Raw genomic sequence first — 21,356 nt, forward strand, 5'->3', positions numbered from 1 at the left:
CATACCGGGTTAGTTCAAGGGCGGCAGACGTCAGTTCGAATTTAAACTGACGATGCTCACAAGAAGCACTTGCCAATCGGAAAGTAGCCACGATAGCTCATGCAACATCTGCTTATATATCGTGAAATGTGTTTGGCTAAATCAACAAAGGGAACTAAACCTCGGAGCCAGCAGCCAATCTATGGGATCAGCACAGGTCAGCTGACTACAGCCTGCTCAGAGTCTGGGTGAATTGGAGCTCACAAGTTTGGTAGTTATTTTGAGATGACTCATTTTTTTCCTCACTGAAAACTGAACCGCTACCAAGATCTTATGGTTCCTCCACCTGCCAGAGCCCACTTTGAGCCCATGTCATTTGTAATGGTGTTGAGAACAAACAGCCCAAAACAACACCGAACAGACTGGATGTTTAAAAAAAAAAAAAGTTGAGTTGTAGCAGCAGGAGCTATGTTCGTATGACGTCATCGTAGTCTAGCATTCAGTAGAAATGATCATTGTACAGCCTACATGTACAAGTTTATTAGACCTATGCCACACAGAGCTCGCAGTAAACAAAATTGTGAAGTCTTACTGTGTGTAGACACCTTAAGGGACTATTGTCAGCCATGAATAATTAGACATACTCTCTAACCATTAGTGGCAGCAGGGTGGCAAATGTGGGAATGAGTCAAAATAAACCCGAGTGTGCGTGCTTATGGTAATGAAGGAATATGTCAGCCAGTGCAATGCTGTGGCTTACTGAGCTAAATCTCTCCGTTTGGACAAGACTTCTCCATCTTTATTCTCTAAGACGTTCTTAAAAGCCACAGTAACCGGCCATTAACATTTTTCTGCCGACATTAATCCGGTTCTGTCAAAACAAACACGACAAATACGTTTTACAGCGTGATAAAAACGAATGAATCCTTTTAATAAAAACTCATATACGTGGCAGGCAAACATTAACAAGTGAGCGTGCAGAATTCACCGACAGCGTGGCATGCACACACACCATAAATACACCAATGAGGTCTGACATCTCAAAGTCCCGATGGCTTTCTTCCATCCAAGAAACAAAATCACTGGCCAAAGCAGGGCTGAGAGCTTTAACATTTTGGAGAGACTGCAACTCACGACAACACCATAACTCTTGCACTAGATATTAAACTCGGTTGTTCAGTGTGTGAACTTTTCCATAGACCCATAAGCTCATTCGTTCACCCCTCATTTGTAGCACATCTAGCCCCAAACTCCCTGACGCATGAAAACTGGCTCTCTACCCAGACGTGGGAGCTTCTTTTCACCAAAGCTCTGCTCGCCCTCCAAAACCAATACAGCAGGCCGCCTGAGGACCAGGCCGCTGCTCTGCGAGTTGAATCTCTGGCCACCGTCTCGCTTCCATTTAATCTCACTGGAGCGATGATCACAAACATCTGTAAGTGGGATGCTCAGCTTTTCTATCTGCTGTTCAAGAGAGCTATCAGCAGAAAACAGCGCCTGGCTCCTTCTCTGTCAGCGGGGAAAATGCTGCGAACAGCTGGACGTCCAACCAAGCGAGCACTGGAATGTAGATTAGGTCTGAGTGCGACTCAGAAAAGAGAAAGTCTGCTCTAGCTGATGACCAGATTGAAACCAAGTGAACCTTATCTAAGGCTTGTTTCAAGACAATGAATTCAATAATGAGCAACAAACAGTGACATGAAGTGAATTTTTAATAATTCACTGCACACTCTATAATTAGCATGAAAATGGGAAAACAACATCTTCGGTATTTGTTTTTATCTGAGCTCTCGGCATCTATTTATTTTCATTTCTCATCAGGCTGAGGAAGTGAACCCAGCAACGGATTGTTTTTATTTGTTGTTCAATGTAAAAAAGAAAATGAGGAATAAGTAATCAACCAGTTTCTCCAGTTTTCTTACCTTTAAACTTTCTATAAAATATTATCTTTAATAAAGTCAAGTCATCTTTATTTATATAGCACATTTAAAAGACATCAAGTGTCGGACAAAGTGCTGAACAGAGGGATAATATAATAAAAGAATTAAAATAGAAAGAAAACATTTAAAAAAAAAGAATTGTAAGACATGTAATATCAAAGAGATCCGAAAGCCTTGGAAAATAAGTAGGTCTTGAGATTCAATTTAAAGACTTCCAAGGATGAAGAGAATTTTATGAAGGGGGGGAAGATTATTCCAGAGTCTCAGGGCGGCAATGGAGAAAGCCCTGTCACCTCTAGATTTGAGCTGGGAGCGTGGAACTGATAAAACCATCTGTGGGTAAGTGCAGGCTAAGAAGATCTAAAATGTAACCTGGAGCCAAACCATGGAGGGCTTTAAAAACAAATAATAAAACCTTAAAATCGATTCTATGTTTAACTGGTAGCCAATGTAGAGATGCGAGTACCGGGGTAATATTCTCTCTCTTTCTAGTACCCGTCAGGAGCCTTGCGGCTGCATTTTGAACAATACATTACCAATAATTCCATTTTTACCAAACATTAAATTTAATGTATCCCAAACGATCCTTTCTACACCAACTATTGCAGAAGACATGTTTTATTTATTTACTCGCAGCATTCTTAGTTTTCATGTATTTTTGTATTTTGTTCTTTATTTAGGCCACGGTTCCTGGGTTGCTCTGTTAAGTTGTTCCTTATTTGATTTCCCCCTTGTGACTTTTACCCCCTGTGTGCCTGTGCGTCTCCTCTCCTTGTGTTTTGTAGCATCCAGTCGAACTGAAAAGGCCAGAACTGATGGTTGTTGAATGACCTTTATTATTCCTTGCTGTGTATCAGACAACGAACCAACGTAAGAGCTAGACAAACAAATAAAACAATTACCATATTATTCATGTAACACCATCTTAACCGCTCATTACGCTGGTCTAACCGTTTTCTATTATGCATTTCAGATTGCTCAACTTAAATCATGTACATTACAAACCTTGTTCCCCTGTCGACTGTAGCTAGAACCATTCGTTTTTGTACAATTTAACCCTGTTTTCTCTCCCTTTTCTCCGTTAGCAATAGTTTACCGTTTTCTTCCGTCTTTTTGTACATTAAGTTGTTTACCGTTACATCATTCACTTCCGGTCACACAGGAAGTTACCAAAATAAAAGCACGTTATATTACGTGAATATGAGCTAGCTTTACATATCCGCCGTTACATGTTTTATTCCATGTTTCCCCAGCCCGCTATGCCTGTGCTCTCCCGTCTCTCTCTCCTCCTGTCTGCACCTCTGTGTACTTCCTGTTTTACTTTGACAGTCTCCCGTCAGTGTTGTGTTACTCCTGCCGTGTCTCGTTATGATTATCTGTGTCAGCTGTGTTCCCCGTGTGCTCCCACTTCCCTTGTTAACTCTCTGTGCATGTCTCCCTCAGTTCGGTGTCGCGTCGTCAATGTCTCCTCCCCGAACCTGTGTGCTTTTCCATGTTCCCTCGGTCCTCAGTTAGCCTTCCCAGTTTAGTTCTGTTTCTTTGTGAAGCCTGCAATAAAGCAGTGATTTTGAGTTCAGCTTTTTGTCTCCGTGAGTTTTGCGTTTGGGTCCTCATCTGCCTCCACACAGCCAGTTCATGACAATTTATAGTCAGACCAAATTATTGAAAATAACAGAAGACACAAGATCAGCAACCACTTTGTTAGGTACACCTTAGGTCCATGCAGAACTGCCTCAATTCTTCATGGTGTTCTTCAGCAACGAGGTGCTGGAGACATTCCTCAGAGATTTAAATCCATGTTCAAGAAACCCGTTTGATGATCTGAGCTCAGAAGATGGGTGCACTGTGGTCATAAAGGGATCTGCATGGTCACCAAGCCATCATGGCATTAAACAACGCTCAGCTAGAAATAAGGAGCCCAAAGTGTGCCAAGATGGGTCCATACTTTAATGGTATTTGTCCAAACTCTGAATGTTTCAGTGGAAAAGGTCAAAGTCTTACATTGTCCGACTTTGATGAATCTGTGTGAACTGTAGCATCAGTTTGCTGTTCTTAGCTGACAGGAGCAGCACCTGGTGTGGTCTTTTGTAGCTCATCTGCCTCAAGATTCAGCGTGTTGTGCATTCAGAGATGCTGTTCTGCATACCTTGACTATAAAAAGTGGTTCCTTGAGTTTCTATTGCCTTCCTATCAGCTCGACACAGTCTGGCCATTCTCCTCTGACCTTTGGCATCAATAAGGCATTTTTACCCAGAGAACTGCTGCTCGCTGGATATTTTCTCCATTTCGGACCATTCTCTGTAAACCCCAGTAATGGCTGTGTGGGAAAATCCCAGCAGTTCAGCACTGAAATGCTCAGCCCAGCCCATCTGGCACCATCAGTCATGCCACGTTCTAAGTCACTTAAATCACTTTTCTTCCCCATTCTGATTCTCAGTTCAAATTTCATCCTGCATGCTTACATGCACTGCGTTACTAGATTAACAGATATTTAAAAAAATAAGCAGACGAACAAATGTACCTAATAAAGTGGCAGGTGACCCAACTTGTATTTTGAGCCTAAAGCCAGTTTTGAATGTCACAAAGTCTCTCTATTAACCTAGTCTAATCATCAGTGTAACCCATGCTGAACACCTAACCTGCTGTTGTTTGAGTTTAAAATCAGCACCACCGTTTCATAAATACTCGTCCTGTTAATATGCTTTAAGAGTGGCCCCTATATAGAGTGGGATAGATTGTTAGCAGCTGCACTACCTTATGAGAAAACCAGCTGACCCACAGATAACACACTGGTTCTAGTCCTGGCCTACATTCAGGAGAACACCTGACTTTAAGGGGAAACAGTTGCCTTAATACTGAAAAGCAGAACAGTTCACTTCACTGTCCCACTTCCAAAAAGAACAAAACACACAATCCAAGGCAAGGATCGGCTATGCAACAGGTCGGCTATGTTCTCTAACACGCTGACACCTGCAACAGGGAACAGCGGTTGTTTTCCCAGACCCCATTCGGAGTAGGCCGCCAATCCCACCTTTAGGCGGCAGCATGGGCCCTGGCCTGTGCAGAAAGACGGGGAAATGTAGCAGCAGTGTTTGAAGTGTGAAATATAAGTAGAGTAAAGTATAAGCATAATTAAATGCACATGCCTTCAATTAATTGCCCCTTTGGGATAAATAAAGTCTTTCTGATTCTGATTCAACCCAACCAATCACAGCCATATTAGTGCCAATGTCCCACAGCAAACACATGGGAGTCAACTGTGATACCAGTCTGCCATGTTACACACAGATTGGTGACTTCAGCACAACAGCACAAACGGTTGCTGCAGGAATTCATGTGTTGAGTAATTGTGCAGAAAATGCATGTGCTGTATAGATTTCTACGCTTCATCCTGATAACAATACAACGCTTTTACTGCAGCAAACAGAACAGGGGGCAGAAAATTGATTTCACTTTAATTTTACTTTATTTTCTGGGTGCTCTTCACTTTGGGACGATGCCAGACTTAAATGAGCTTCTGGAGTAACATATTCAAATGTATCAAGTTTAAAGAGCTTTTAACGTGGCAGCTTTAGAACAGCAGCACTGAGCATGCACTCAGGGGGGAAGTATGAATAAATATTGCTTTCTTGCCTTATTTGTGTGATGTTATTATTGTTTTGGATTTTTCATAGTGTGACGTGTTCCTCTCAGCTGAAGCACAGGGCGCACTGTGCGTCGCTACATGTGACCAGAAACAGAGCCTGGAACAGACAGCCTGGGTTAGCAACGACCACAAACTATGATATCCATTACTTCTGATTTTAGGTTGTATTAAGCCAGCTAACACAAGGAAACCCTGCCTGTGAACTTGCCCCTCGGGGCTTGTGCTGCACAGTCTGAGCTTTGTTTGGACCATTAACAACGAGGACGTCTTTTTTTCTCTTCCACACACAAAAATGTCAAGAAAAAAAATGCTACAAAAACAGCAAAGTGCATGGGATTAAATTTAAGCAACGCTGCAATAAGTCACCAAATAGAAAGAAACACAAGCTGTTATATTCCTCTGAGCTGCTGCTGCTGATTTTTGTGTGTCAGCTCACTACTGGGGAGAAATAAAATGGTAATTTGCTCTGATTATCTGACTGTAATAATATCCATCCATCCATCTCCATCTGCTTTATCCGGGGCTGGGTCGCGGGGCCAGCAGCCTAAGAAGCCCAGACCTCCCTCTCCCCAGCCACCTCCTCCAGCTTATTATTAGTGGTGTGCGGATCGATATTGAAATATCGATTCTTCCGATACCAGTTATTTCTGTTCTAGAATCGAATCTCACATTAAAATATCGATATTTTAGTAATTTGGGGTAAATTTGTAGTTTATCATTAACAGGAACACAGTGGAAAGAAACTGGAAGGAACTAGTTCCTCTTACGCCTTTTATAGTCATGTGCAAAACACGGCTGTATAAATGTGTCGCAGCCCCTTGGCGTGCGCACTCACAACAATGGCTGAACATAAACAGAGTTATGTGTGGACGTATTTTACCTCCACAAACAGCCAAGACACGGTTTGCGATACATGAGGCAAGGCAGTGAGGTGCTGTGGCAACACCACTAATCCTCATCAAACACCTCACAGTAAATCATATCGCAGAATATGACGAGTGTATGTTGAGGCGAACTGAAGATTCTGCATTATTAAGCAATAAGAACAAGTAGTCTGATGTCCTGTAATCATTATGAAGCTATAATTTGAAATACAACGAAACATTAAGTTTTTGTACAAAGTATCGGTATCGGATCAGTAGCGTCGATACCACCCTGAATTTTACTTGGTATCAGATCGGAAAGGAAGTCAGTGGTATCGCACATCACTACAGCTTATCCGGGGGAACACCAAGGCGTTCCCAGGCCAGCCGAGAGATATAATCTGTCCAGCGTGTCCTGGTTCTGCCCCGGGCCTCCTCCCGGTGGGACATGCCCAAAACACCAACCCCAGGAGGCGCCCAGGAGGCATCCTTGTCAGATGCCCGAACCACCTCAGCTGTAATAATAGTTTTTAAAAATATGACTGGTATTTAGTTGAGGTAAATATACTTTTCACTTTTTGTTGATGCGGAAATTAACAGCCGTAAGGTGCTGGTAACAGAAACAAGAATGGTTAGAACATTTATAGCTTAAAAACCTGGAAAAACTGAACTGGCACAGAAAAATCTGCTTTGTTTCATTAGTTTTTAATGGACAAAACCTGTATGTCATTATCATCAGGCCTGATGAAGCTGTAGGCAAAACACACAGCTCATTATGATCCAACAATATAAAAAGGATTCTTTTCCAGCAAGGCTGTTGTCAGGGCTCTTGAGTCATAATGATGTGACATTTTCAGCTCTTGTGATTAAAGAAAGAGTGCTATCCTTGATAGATTTGACATTTCCTTATTCACAGTGTCACACAAAGAGAACAATGGAGTTAAAGAATCAGCTCATCGACTTGGTGATCTGCTTATGACTGAATTACAGCAAGTACTGACTGCTCAGCCTATAAAAAGTAATAACCACACAGTTATTTATGGCTGTTGCCAAATTTACAAGCCCGCAGTAACTTTTAGAAGTTTGTAGACATCTGGTTTTTAAATACTGGGCAACAGATAACTTGTCCAGTTATCTGTTGCTCAGTATTTTTACACACAAACCTTAGCAGAAAGAGATGTTTTAAAGACGACCTAAATGCGGCACACAAGGAGACAGATAAGCCAGCAGCAGGCACTGAAGTTGATCTCACTACTGTGTTTGTCCCTTTTGGAGAATTTTAATGCAAATATCTCATGAATAACATTTTTACAGTAACTTTGATGTTAATTGTACCAACAGCCAGTCATCGTTGTGATGGTCATAGCAACAAAGCCGAGGCTTTAAATCAGGGGTGGGGAACTTCAGGCCTCGAGGGCCGGTGTCCTGCAGGTTTTAGATCTCACTCTGGGTCAACACACCTGAATCAAATGATTAGTTCATTACCAGACCTCTGGAGAACTTCAAGACATTGGTCGTGTCCAAATTCATGGGCTGCATCCTCCTGAGGACCCGGCCTTCGCGGTCTACGTCGGCCGGGTCCTCAGAAGGTCGGGTAGGCCGGAAGTAAACGGCCGTGAAATTGGACGGTCTAGCCTTCTGATTAGCATCACCGCTGTCTCGGTGGAGTTTAATGAACTCGGCCGTCTGCTCCTTGCTATCTAAAATATAACAGGACACTGGCATAAACTCTGGATCGTCTCATACTTCTGTTTAATCAGTTTTCTGTTTGACGTTTAGTCAGCTGTGTAAAAACCAAGGAGGAACCCACCCGGGGGACTAATAAAGTTTTATTTTATCTAATCTAATAACTTTAATCTCAGCCAAACCGATTTACTCACGAACAAACAAAACACTGAAAAAAGCCCAACAATAACATTTTTAGGTTGTCTAAGTGACTTATATATTACGTTTAACCCGAGCAGCGAAAGTCCGCGGTGATCTGAAAATGATGTGCCAGGAGTTGTGCCGTTCTTGGTGGCTTCAGTGACCCTCGAGCTCCCGGCTTGCTATCGAGCTGGTGGGTAGCAGACGTCTCCGAAAACGTCGACGCACTTTTGCAAATATGCGATATCTTGATAAACCGAGCAGATATTTGATGTTTACACAGCTACTTTCTCGCCTGAAAATATGTTAAAAGTTTATTTTGTGACCCAGAAAGATTAGTATGAGTAATTTTAAAACTTAGTAGCGGCCGCCATTGTTGGAAACTGGAGTTTGGCTGGGCCGCGCTATGAATTCTGGGATATGGTAGGCCACGAAGGACACACCCGACCCATCCTTCAAATTCGGGGAAAAGGAGGACGCATTTGTCGGCTGCATTTGGAGGAGTCTACGAATTTGGACAGCCTTCGGCGCGTCGCTGTGACGTAATCGGTCTACAAATGCGGCCTCAGGAGGATGCAGCCCATGAATTTGGACACGACCATTTTTAGGAGGTAATTTAACCATTTTCATCAGCTGTGTTGGATCAAGGCCACATCTAAAACCTGCAGGACACCGGCCCTCAAGGCCTGGAGTTCCCCCACCACTGCTTTAAATGGTCTTTTCACAAACCAGTGGGTGTTGTCATGTTAGCTATGTCCATCCTGTGTATACAGAATAGGTTCATATAGCTGGCGAACAAAAATCAAGGACTATTTGTACACGAGGAAACGATTAGGGTGGAGCGGAAAACAAAGGAAAGAAAACAACCAAAGACGCGCACATAAAGGGATTCACAAAATAAAATGGAAAGTGTCATGGCACAAAAACGGCAGGAATACAGAATAAACAGCAATGAAACACAAAGTTAATAATAAACATAAGTTAATAATGAGAAAGGAAAGTGTTAAACTGAATGGCATCAGTGGTACTAATCACAGTGAAATTTCCAACTAAACATTCAGTGTTTTTGGAATGATTTCATCTTCAGCTGCATGTGGTCTTCAGCTCTTATTTCAATTCTCTCTGCAGGGAAGTGATTTATAGCCAGGCTACCTGCTTGGCACAGTTGGAGTGCGCTCGCTGGCCAGGTTACGCTGTCAGATTCATCACTTTGTGTTTTCATGTCACTCCGACACGAAAGAAGTTCATTACTTTTCATTAGTTGTATCGAATTGTTTTTCATTTTTCATTTGCAGCCGGTCGACAGGAGAACCCCTAAAGGCCACAGCACTCAGGATGTCGTAACACATACTCAACATGAGCTGCGCTGACAATCCCTCGAGGACTCCGGGCAGGTCCGGGCAGCCCATTTCCATGTCCTTGTAAGAGCTTTGATTCAACATTGTGATAAATGCCTCAATTAACATTCCAGTCCATTAAGGCTTTGACATTTTTACTTCATCTGGACATTCACGGTTTACAAAGACTCGCTCCCGGCCAGCGATCCTCTTGAAACACTGTCCTGCTTGTGAATTTGAAAGAACACCTGCGTTAAAAGCGCCCTGGTTTTAGTGTCCGGTGTGTTTTTGATGAGTGCTTTTAGGCTCCAGAAACAAAAGATAAAGATTTAACGAGAGGGGAAGTGTGCAGAGGAGTCGCTGAAAGGTTTGCTCTCAGAGCACCTTTGCAGTTTTTTCAAGAGACTCACTAAAGCTCAAAATAGGCTCAGTGCCAACGGTAGGTGACTTAATATACGCACACTCACACTGTACAAACACAGAAATGCACAACACATGCACTAACCATCTACCCATCCATATCCACCCACACACAGTCACACTGGAATGATTTTTAATAGCAGCACCTGCGGTATTCAATGGTAGATTTGCAATAAGAACATCCTATACATTCATTTTGAGTTGGGTTCACCAACCTTCCATGAAAACAAATTCCCATGGTACCAAGAAGCTAATTTAGACCACTGCTGTCAAAGTTTTTTTGGCGTAGAACTTGTAAAATGGAGCAGTGTCATGTACAGATCACCACGCCTATAGGATAAGAAAAGTTTATTACACTCGTACATATTTTTTTCCCTTTTTTTTTATTCAAATCAGGCAACAAAGTATGTATCTCATTTACAGTGACATCGTTTATTTTTCCTTTTTTTCCCCTTCCCTTCCTTCCTCTCCCTCTCCTTTTTACATAAAATATAATTACCATTATATAAACAATCATATATCTATGTCTATACATACACATTTATATACCTAAATAAGTATATACAAAGGAGGGGGAGAGGAAAAAAAAGAAACCCAAAACAAACAAACCCCCCCCCAAAGAAAAAAACAAAAAACAAAAAAAACAAAACGATACACATGCCCAGACCAATGTGTATAATCTTGGAGCAGATATGGGAGGAGGCCATCCCTCCCAGTTTTACTTATTAAAGTAATCTATAAAGGGCTGCCAAATTAGGTAAAACTGCACAGCAAATCCAGCATGTCCAAATTAACACTGTCAGATTTGATTTCAACACTTTTAAAGTGTCTATATGGGTCCACACCAGAGAGTGTTAATTTAACTCTTTTTGGAGAGTTGGTATGTTAACTCTGATTTAGTGTTAAACACCAAATCTCTCTGGAGTTGATAATTTAACACTTGGTGTTAAGAGTTTATATATTAACTCTCAAAGAGTATTTTAGTTTAACTACGTAAGAGTTATCTTCTAATTAATTCTAAAAAGCAGGAATTTTACTGTTCTGAACTTCTAGAAATTTCTTTTGGAAATAAACATTTACTAAAAAGACGCAATGGTTTTTGAAAAACATTTATTCTGAACTGTGCACCACAATTTCAAAACATTTTCTGAAAGATGTAACAGTGTACATGTTCTCACTTTCATTAGAATTTCGTTTATCAAAAGGTCTGACATAGGTGAGCTGGTAAATGCAAATAACAGCATTCTCATCACTTATTTCAATAAATACAAAATACAATATGCATGTCCTTCATTCATCACTTTGTGGAACTTCAACACACTTCTGCTCTCCCCCATATTCCATCTTCACAAGCATATCCTATGTGGAGATTGAATAAAAATTAGTTGACACTAATTAATGGCACAAATCAATTGCAGCACAGGAAAAAAAAAGGAATCCTTTTTGAGCCATTACTTGTGTAAAGTATTTTCCCAAAAGACAAGGACACAGGCAACAGGTAATACTGAACTAAATGTAAAACCTCAACCTTTTTCATTTTTACCTAAACCGTGTGCACAAAACTCTGGAGGGATCTAAATGCTAACGTAGAACCGAGTCAGGACATCTGCTACTGCTGTTTGCTCGTTTTTTATGGGAGATCGTTTTCAGGCTTCAAGTAGCACCATTATATCAACATTTCACATTCTAGACATTGTTTTAACCTCTTAAGCCCCAACGCCCCCTGATACGGGGGCAAAAGGCAGGAGATCAGTTAGGCTTGGGGCTTAAGAGGTTAAGTGTATTTGACCAAGAAATTTGACTGAAAATTCACATGCAAGCTTTTTTTCAAGGCTGTGGTATTTGCCCGCAAACAATACCTTTCAGCTAGCTAAAACAGAATATTATGCTATCACCGAGCAACATGGCTAATGCCTTTCACACAGCTTTGTCTCAACTCCAAAGAGCCACAGAAGTAAAAAACTATTAACAATAATTGAAACAATCTTTGAAAACATGACTTACCAAGCATGGCAAACAACTCAAATATGTAGAGCAAAATGTTCTGAAACGGCTTCACTTCAGCTTCGATTGGAGCCGTGCTGGGGGCGGAGTCTGTGAATCTACTCTATTGGTGTCATAGCCCCTGTAGGAGTTCAGAGTTAAGAGGTCAAGAGTTAATGTTTCCATTGTAACACCTCCAGATTTGAAATAGAAACACTCATTTTTAACACTCGATTTTAACTACTATCATTTTACACCTCAGAGTTACATTAAAAGAATGTGACTCTACTTAGAGTAAAATTAACTCTAAGACTACTAACACCAAAACATTTAACACTTTTGAATTTGCTGTGTGTTTAACATTATCTCTCAATGAAAATTTAATTTTCTCCAACTGTAAATGATACATTGTGTCTCTTAACAAAGCAGAATGAGTTGGGGGGCCTTTATTTTTCCAATTTAGAAGTATAAGGCGTCTTGCAAGCAATGTTATAAAACTCAGAGCACGAATTTGTTTATTATTTAAGTATTTAACTGTAGCTACACCAAATAGTGCCATTACTGGGTCTGGGGGGAGCTGTTTTTTAAAAATATCAGACAAAGTTTTAAATATTTTAGACCAGTAGGTAGCGATATTAGGACATGTCCAAAACATATGTGACAATGAGGCAGAATTCTGGCCACATCGATCACATCTTGAGTCAGCCCCTGGAAACATCCTGAAACCTTCAATTTAGACAGATGGAGCTTATGCAACACCTTACACTCGTACATATTTAATCAAATCAATTCAATTCAATTCAATTCAATTCAATTTTATTTATATAGCGCCAAATCACAACAAATGTCGCCTCAAGGCGCTTCATAGATACAGAGAAAAGCCCAACAATCATATGACCCCCTATGAGCAAGCACTTTGGCGACAGTGGGAAGGAAAAACTCCCTTTTAACAGGAAGAAACCTCCGGCAGAACCAGGCTCAGGGAGGGGCGGCCATCTGCTGCGACCGGTTGGGGTGAGAGAAGGAAGACAGGATAAAAGACATGCTGTGGAAGAGAGACAGAGGTTAATAACAGATACGATTCAATACAGAGAGGTCTGTTAATACATAGTGAGTGAGAAAGGTGACTGGAAAGGAAAAACTCAATGCATCATGGGAATCCCCCGGCAGCCTACATCTATTGCAGCATAACTAAGGGAGGATTCAGGGTCACCTGGTCCAGCCCTAACTATATGCTTTAGCAAAAAGGAAAGTTTTAAGCCTAATCTTAAAAGTAGAGATAGTGTCTGTCTCCCGAATCCAAACTGGAAGCTGGTTCCACAGAAGAGGGGCCTGAAAACTGAAGGCTCTGCCTCCCATTCTACTTTTAAATACTCTAGGAACAACAAGTAGGCCTGCAGAGCGAGAGCGAAGTGCTCTAATAGGGTGATATGGTAAATCAAGCACAACCTTTGGTGATATTGGGTTAATACTATCCCAATAGCCGTTCTGGTGTTTGCTATTTACTGCAAAAGGACAATAAACCTGTGATATGCACAAATTCTGCAGTGCAAACACAGCTACAAACTGCCTTTATAATATCAATATAACATGACTCACTGTACTATAGAGCAGCATTAGCTATTAACTTCTGTTTATGTCTTTGTCGCACAATAATAACATGAGTGGTTAGCCTGAACATAATGACAAAGTTTGTTGCTTCTTTATGTTTACGGTTTTAGGTCATTTTGGAATATTTCAAACTGTTTTCATCCCCGCATTTGAAATGGTGTACATTTAAGTATAGGTCTGTGCCAAAGCCTGTGTGCTGTTATGAGTAAAGTGCCTGCATACACTGTGCTTGCTGCACCACTTTGCCAATGTATTCAATACAAAACATTTTTCATGCCATTAAAAAAAAAAAAGTCCTGGAAATGTCCTTGGAGAGGAGAGCCTCCAAGCTGTCAATGAACAGCGTAGTTGCTGTTTTTGTGTGGTCGGGGGTTTTCCAACCTCTCCATCACTGACAAAGCCTCAGTTTTACTCTATAAACAGAGGAGTGTTTACATTTGTTTCTAGGGCTGGAAGTTGTATCACTGATTGCTTTAAATAGGCTGCGTTAATGATGCTTGAGTTCATTTGAATGACCCACTGACAGGGTTTGCTCAACTTTGTAAAAGGAAAACTTAATAATTCATGACCAGAAGCAATCAGCTTAAAAACTAATGAGATATTTACCATTTTTTTGGCTTCTCGTGACTTCGACCGCTCAAACACAAAGCGCAACATAAATGTTTATGTGAAAAATATAAATTTAGAAAGAAGCAGAAGTCAGCAGTGCATACTTGTATTTTTCATCAGTCACAATCAGTCCGATTACAAATGTTTGCGATCACAGATTACACATTTTGACCCAAAATTATAATTTTTTTTAACCCTATCGACACCATTGTAAAACAATTTTATCAATTTGCTCTCAGGAATGTGTAAATGTTTTGTTTTTGTTTTGTTTAGTATAAATTAAAATGAACTCAAATGTGTTTTGGTTAAAGTAACCAAACTGAAAAACAGACCTGACTTGCAGATTAAATTTAATAACATAAAGGTACTGAAGTGTTGGATATTACCTTCCATCTGGCTCTTGAAAAATCTCTGCTGACAACGCAGCTACATGAACACTACAAGTGCAATCGAAAAAGTTTCAAGGACTAGTCTGACAGCTATGTTATCACGGCGCTCATGAATATAGACAGCATTGCCTGCTCTCGTAACTGTGACTGACACAGGTAACCACGTCCCTCCCTTTGACTCTGCTGGTGTTTGCAGCCCAAGAACTGTACATTCATAATAGCACAGAATCAACCAATGATGGCCGCATAGCACATATGGGATCTTTTCCACACGGCAGTGTAAAGAAAGCTTTGTGCTCTTCTGTGAATCAATGTTGCAGCTAAAAGAGCTGCACAGACCCTGCTGAGGGCAGTGAATGAGAAGTCTTCTAACAGCTCCAAATGCTGCTGTTGAATTCTTCCTGACTTTGAATGGAAGTTCTTAGTGATGACTTTACAATGGCATCCAGCTGGAAAAGGAACGAAATAAAACTGAGAAGCATATGATCTTTACAAAATGGAAAATGAATGAGCCAGCTCCCCCAGAGCTAATGCATCCGTGTGAGGAAAAACATAAGATTTTATTTCTAAGCTTCTCTGGTTACTGAGAAAAATCTAAAGACAGGGCACCGATTCCCCCAATCAGCGAACGTTATGACAGGGAAATGTTTTACCCGTTGATGCCTAACTTGAATGACTCCGCTGAGAAATCTCAACTTGGAGTCATCAAATTTTAACAGAAAGAACAGGATATAATGTGGAGCTGAAAGATAGTGACAAGGAAAGAAGCTTTAACAAAAATCGAACCTGAGCTAAACTTGAGGGAATTGTAGGATCCAGAGTTTGTTGATCTTTCAATGTTCAATTCAGACCCTCAGAATTTATAATTACTGAGGGTGAACCTATAGGCAAACAGAAACCCAGTGCAAGAACTTTTTGATTTTTTTGTAACTATTAAAAAAACATGACTGGACCATCTAAAGAAACTTTATTTATTTATGAAATTTTACCTTGGATTTCATTTCACATGTATGTCAGGTATGGTAACTTTGTAGCTAATGAGAGTGGACCCAAGTAGTCCAGATGAGGTCCCTCAGTAGGGAGTGCCACACAATACAGTGTAACAAAGCTGGTGATTGGAACACCCTTACTGATTAGGCTTTGCGATTGGCTTCAATCAGGACAATCATGAAGCTGTGATGGAGAGGAGGTCATTAAGCAAACTGTTATCCCCTGACTGGACAAGCAGAGGCAACTTCAGCTCCACTGCTACAACACAGCAATGTAACCCATTATTGTGCTAAAATCAGTAATCACATCACGGCTACAAGGCTAGATTATTACCTGTGTTGCAAAGTTTACTTAATTATCTGCAGGATGGGTGGATAGAAACAAAAATCCGTGCACATACAATCAGCTCACTGGGAGGAGGAACAATCTACAACTTTCGAAGACTTGAGGCATTAGTTTTGTTTTTACTGGACGTCACCACATTAAAGTAACTACATACAGTATATATACACAGTGGAACCCCGACTTACAAAATTAATTCGTTCCAGAGGGACGAGTAAGTCAAAATTTCGTAAGTCGAAGCACCTTTTTCCATCGCCTTTTGAGTGAGGCGATGCTGGCTGAAGACGAAGTTCTTGGTGGAGGAGGAGGTGGCGGAGGTGGTGAAGAAAGCATACGTATGCATACATATGTACGCGTACATGTACATAACATTATGGAATTTAATTCTAAGCATTAAAACTAAAATTTACATTTACATTAATGCACGATAGGCTAATTGCTAACTGCAACAACAATACGTCTTTCACATGGAACAGCGAAACGCAAGTGAGAAAGCCAAGGGGTTATCACATGATTCGAGAAGGCATTCTGGGCATTCTGGGCTCAGCCAATCAGAGCCAGCGGATTTCGTTACATTTTGCCATTAAGTGCCTTTGTAACTTGAATTTTTCGTTAAATGGGGTCTTCGTAAGCCGGGGTTCCACTGTACAAAGTTAGCAAAGAACCCAGAGTGATGTTAAAGCTCACTGTATGATGAACCCTGCTAAACAGCCAGAACCTGATCTTCAACAGGAAACAGTGATCTGGAGTCAGTGTTGTTATCACGGATTGGACACAGGTAGGACTCACACACAGCGCTCCGAATCAAAGCGCAGTGTGTTTATTTACAGTGAATAACAAAAGTTTCCAAATGATCAGAGCAGCTGTGACACTCCCAGACTCGCCTGTGGCTCTCCACAGTTTTCAAAATCTCAAGTAACAGGTACGGATCTCTCTCACAGGGAAGCGGAAACATAAACTCGAGCCAGGTCGCACTAACTGTTGTGAGACAAGGATCCAGTGAGGACTGAAGATCTGCCATTCCCAGATTTAGAAGAGGGGTTTATATTGCTAACTAAAAATTAACAATATATTTTAGGCTGTGTAACACTCTAATGCTAAAGTCATGTCACATGTAGTGAATTGATGTCTCCAGGGATTATTTAATGAATGTAATGCATAAATTTTCTAAAAAGTAAGAAGTAATATGTAATATTTTGGAGTAACAACACCAGACCAATCCCCAGCTTCATTCGTTAAACGGACAGGTTCACAATTTTACTCTCTATAGGTAATCAAGCACTTTTCTACCCAATCATATTCTACTTTAATTAACCACACACAGACACACTCTAATGGATGCAGCTTGGATATTTCAGTATCATGCCAGAGGTCACATGTGGACTGGAGGAGAAAGCGCTCAAACCACCAATCGTCTCGATTTCCTGATTTTTGGTTTTGTTAAGTGTAAAAGTTAGGGACCTGGCTACTTTAATAGACATGTGAGTCAACAGTGGCAGATAACTCGAACTCTTGGCTGTGTTTTGGTTTTGATATATTTTGGATTATTTGTAATTTAATCATCAGACAAATAATATGACTTCCTGTGAGCTTGTTGTCCTAGGAAGTCTGGGCTCCGGTTTTGATGAGTGAAATTCGGTTATTTTATTAGACTTAGCACCAGCAGTAGGACGCAGTAAGATGGTGAATGTGCACCGTCAGTATAAAAAAACATGTTGCTCACTAAGCTTGTTAGCGGCAGCTTCGCATCCCAACCTTTCTTCTAAATATGGATATTCTGGATCACGGACACAATCACAAGCAGTAGGAAAAATATCAAATGAAACTGTTTTAAAACGAAGGAATTTAGTAAATGAAGCGTCTATAGTTGGAGTTATCTGTGGTACACTGCATTTATGGCGTGAGTAATCACAGTAAATGATCACAAATGAGTGAAAGTCAAGCCTATCACTTTTAGTCCTTCGTGGCTTTCAGTGTTGAACAGAAAGAGTTATTATTCAACATGATTCAGTGATTTATTGAATCCACAATTTCATTGCACATGTACAATGACAATAAAATGCTATTTTATTCCATTCAACATGAAACAGTCATCATTTCTGGGATGCCTGAGCATTCAGTATCAAGTACTGCAGAGGTTATTTGGTGACCATTAGCGTGCATTACTGAGTGACCTAAGCCCCTCAGTAATATCCCTGCCTATATGATGTGCACATCAATTATCAAGCAATTAATAATTGGCTCAAACAGATGTCAGTCAAGCGAGACGGATACTTTGACCCTGATGAATAACACAGAGCTATAAACACACGGCGAGTGTGTCTGACCGTCCGACCATGAGCAGTCGTGTATGAACACATTTGCGAGGTGCTATAAATTTCAAGGACAGGGAACTAGTAAAAGGAGAACTTTCATGACAATGACTGACTCATACATCAGCCCGTAGGATGGGTATAGATACTTACACTGCTCCATTTCACCTCAAGGAACCAAATAAGTACCCAGGTAGAAGACATTAGCAGATTTAATTTGGCCCATATGGAGGGAAAGTATCTGTTAAGGAGCTGGGAATACTTGATGAAAGATCTACTGGTACTATGCAAGGTGGCAGTGGCGGGCGGTGGCGGGGAGATCACAATCTCTTAATACAGCCTTCCTGCCGAGTGAAAACAGCTCAGCTTAGAGAGTGATTTTATCTTCTGGTAAGGCTTATGGAGCTTATTTCAGTCGGGTCAGTTGGTGGAGAGATGGACTAAAGCTCTCAGAGTTCAGGCTTTTATTCCTCCTGGACCAACTAGTACTACAGTGAGTGCTCATCTTTCAAATTTGTGGAGTTTTGGATGAAAGTGGACATTAACTTGTAACAGTTATACAGTTTTACAGTGATACCTGAAAATGTTGTTGCTGAAAGAAGATTTCTTTGGGAAAACAAAATAATTTTCACACTAATGGTTTTGTTTTTGCTTAATAAAAATGCCACTAAAGAGGGAATTAATATTTTGCAATTAGCCGCTGTATTTTTTACTCTGGTATTCATATATTATACTAGCACCTACTTTACACTAAAACTTTCAGTGTCTCTTAACTTAAAAATTCTGATGATTGGACAAACAAACAGTGCTTTATATCAACGCCTTTGTTATAATACATCTGTATTCAGTGTTGGGAAGGTTACTTTTAAAATGTATTCCATTACAGATTACAGAATACATGTCCCAAAATGTATTCTGTAACGTATTCCGTTTACTCAATAAGAGTAACGTATTCTGAATACTTTGAATTACTTATCATGCTGTTTACAACTACATGAATGTACTATTGCTGTGATTTATTACTGTTACTGAAGGTCCGCGGCTCCGAACCGTAGTAAAGGGACCTCTGGCTAATACGGTGGGTTCTGTGTCGGGCTCGTAGCTGAAAACTAGCTTTACTTTGTTGTCTGGGTAACTTTGCTAGCAGAGACAGAGAGAGGCGTTGAAAGGCTGCTCCAACGGAACTTATTGTTTTTGGAGGAAAACACGAACACGGTGTACAGTCGAGTCTTAATAGCTTACTTACAACTGGGCTTGTCAGGCTCTCTTCTTGGCTGCAGTGGTTATTATTATATTTACATGCTTCCAGCTCCCGTTTTTGCTCGATGACAGCTCGTACTTTTCCTTTTTCTTCCTCCCTCGCTCACAGACACATAACGGGTATGGCAGTCCATTCTCCCTGCAGCACGGACTACACTGCCCATGATGCTACATTCTTTAGAGCTATACCTGTAGCATTCTGCCTATTAGCTTAGCACAACAACAACAAAAAGGCCTCTCTCACCCAGGAAACACGCAGAGAGAGAGCGTCACCCTGTAACCATGGCAACCGTAACGCTGCCGCCTCGAACAACAGAACGTAGCTGTCAAACAAAACCCAAACAGTCCTGACCCGCGACAATATGAAACAGGGAAGTACCGCCGTGTAATCCATTTATTTCAACAAAGTAACTGTATTCTAAATACCACCTTTTTAAACGGTAACTGTAACGGAATACAGTTACTCATATTTTGTATTTTAAATACGTAACGGTAACATGTATTCCGTTACTCCCCAACACTGTCTGTATTAATGATAACTGTGATAATTAAAGAATTTTAATAAACACATGTCAACAATTCTCATCTTCCTAGTTTGTCTGTTTCTCTTTCAGTGGAGACTTTAGTGCACCCTTAGCTTCTCTGCACACTTTCTGGTTGACTGAAGTAAAGCGATTACCACTTTTCTGTTGCTGCAGCAACTTTTCTCTCACAGCAGGAGAGACTCATTTCCCACAGCAAACTCACTAAACCTGACTGAGTGACAGAGCTGCAGTTAAGCTTGTTGAAAGAAGCACTGAAGTTGAGTGAACTGTTGAGAACTTAATTGCTAATTTAATAACCCATTTGTGGTCAGCTTGCTGCCTCTACTCTCGGAGCTAAGGTTAGCTGCTCTGTTAAAGAGAGCTACTGTGAGTTGTGTATGTAATCTTAGGCTTCTGCAGGTTGTGGCTGGTCTGGTTGAATAACCACAGCTCTCCTTAGCTCCAAGGTATGTTGAATTTTTCCTTTATAAGAAAAGTATGTTTTATGTTTTAAAGTATTTAATATGGTTAGCTTTGGTTAGCTAGCCATTTGTTTTTCCAAAGTCCTGTAGATATGTCCAGTATCACTGTGAAAAATGGTTGACACCAATAATTACTAAGTTAAAATCTGATATCTTGTCTAATGATTCTTCTTTTTTTCTGTCTTCGTGCAAAACTAAGCCAAAGCGTTTCTTGCTAAAGTCATAGTGACAGGTGTGGGAATGGTAGCAATCTGTTATTTTTAGTTTGATTTTATCTGACTTGATTCAATTCAATTTTATTTATCAGGTAGCAGTTCTCAGCTTTATGTTTTAAGTCAAAGACTCTACGATTAACAAGCAAACAGGGCAGACTGTAACCAAAGCATGCAAAAAATTTACTGTAACATCTGATCATATTTGGGTCCAAAGTCTTAGTTAACTTTACAGCAAAATTTGTTCAAAGTCTTACAGTCTAAATAAAATAATAATAATTTCTCAGTTCAGTCTACATTTTAAGTTAAGAGATAAGTTAAAGATAAATCCATCCATCCATTTTCTTCTACATGATCAGGCTGGATTGCAGGAGCTGGTTCAGCAGAGAAGCCCAAACCTCCCTGTCCCTAACCACTACACAGGCCAGCTAAAAGATACATCTCTCCACCGTATCCTGTATCTGTACCTGGGGGTCTCCTGGTGGGACATGCCCGGACCACCTCACCAGGATGCACCCAGGGGGCATGTTTGTCAGATGTCCGAACCACCTCAACTGGCTCTTTTCACTGTGGGGGAGTAGCAGCTCTGAG

At 40.7% G+C, this 21,356-nt stretch overlaps 1 long non-coding RNA gene across 1 annotated transcript; it reads right to left on the reverse strand.

The window, feature by feature from the left end:
- Positions 1–8,946: 8,946 nt before the first annotated feature.
- LOC146509031 (uncharacterized) lies at positions 8,947–12,384 on the reverse strand. The gene is made up of 2 exons (XR_014876966.1): positions 12,056–12,384; positions 8,947–11,410 (listed from the first exon to the last, which is right to left on the reverse strand). It is a non-coding gene; the product is annotated as an uncharacterized LOC146509031 (long non-coding RNA).
- Between the last annotated feature and the right edge of the window lie 8,972 nt (positions 12,385–21,356).

Source organism: Neolamprologus multifasciatus, chromosome 11 (assembly GCF_963576455.1).
Source record: "Neolamprologus multifasciatus chromosome 11, fNeoMul1.2, whole genome shotgun sequence".
NCBI classification, from domain to species: domain Eukaryota; kingdom Metazoa; phylum Chordata; class Actinopteri; order Cichliformes; family Cichlidae; genus Neolamprologus; species Neolamprologus multifasciatus.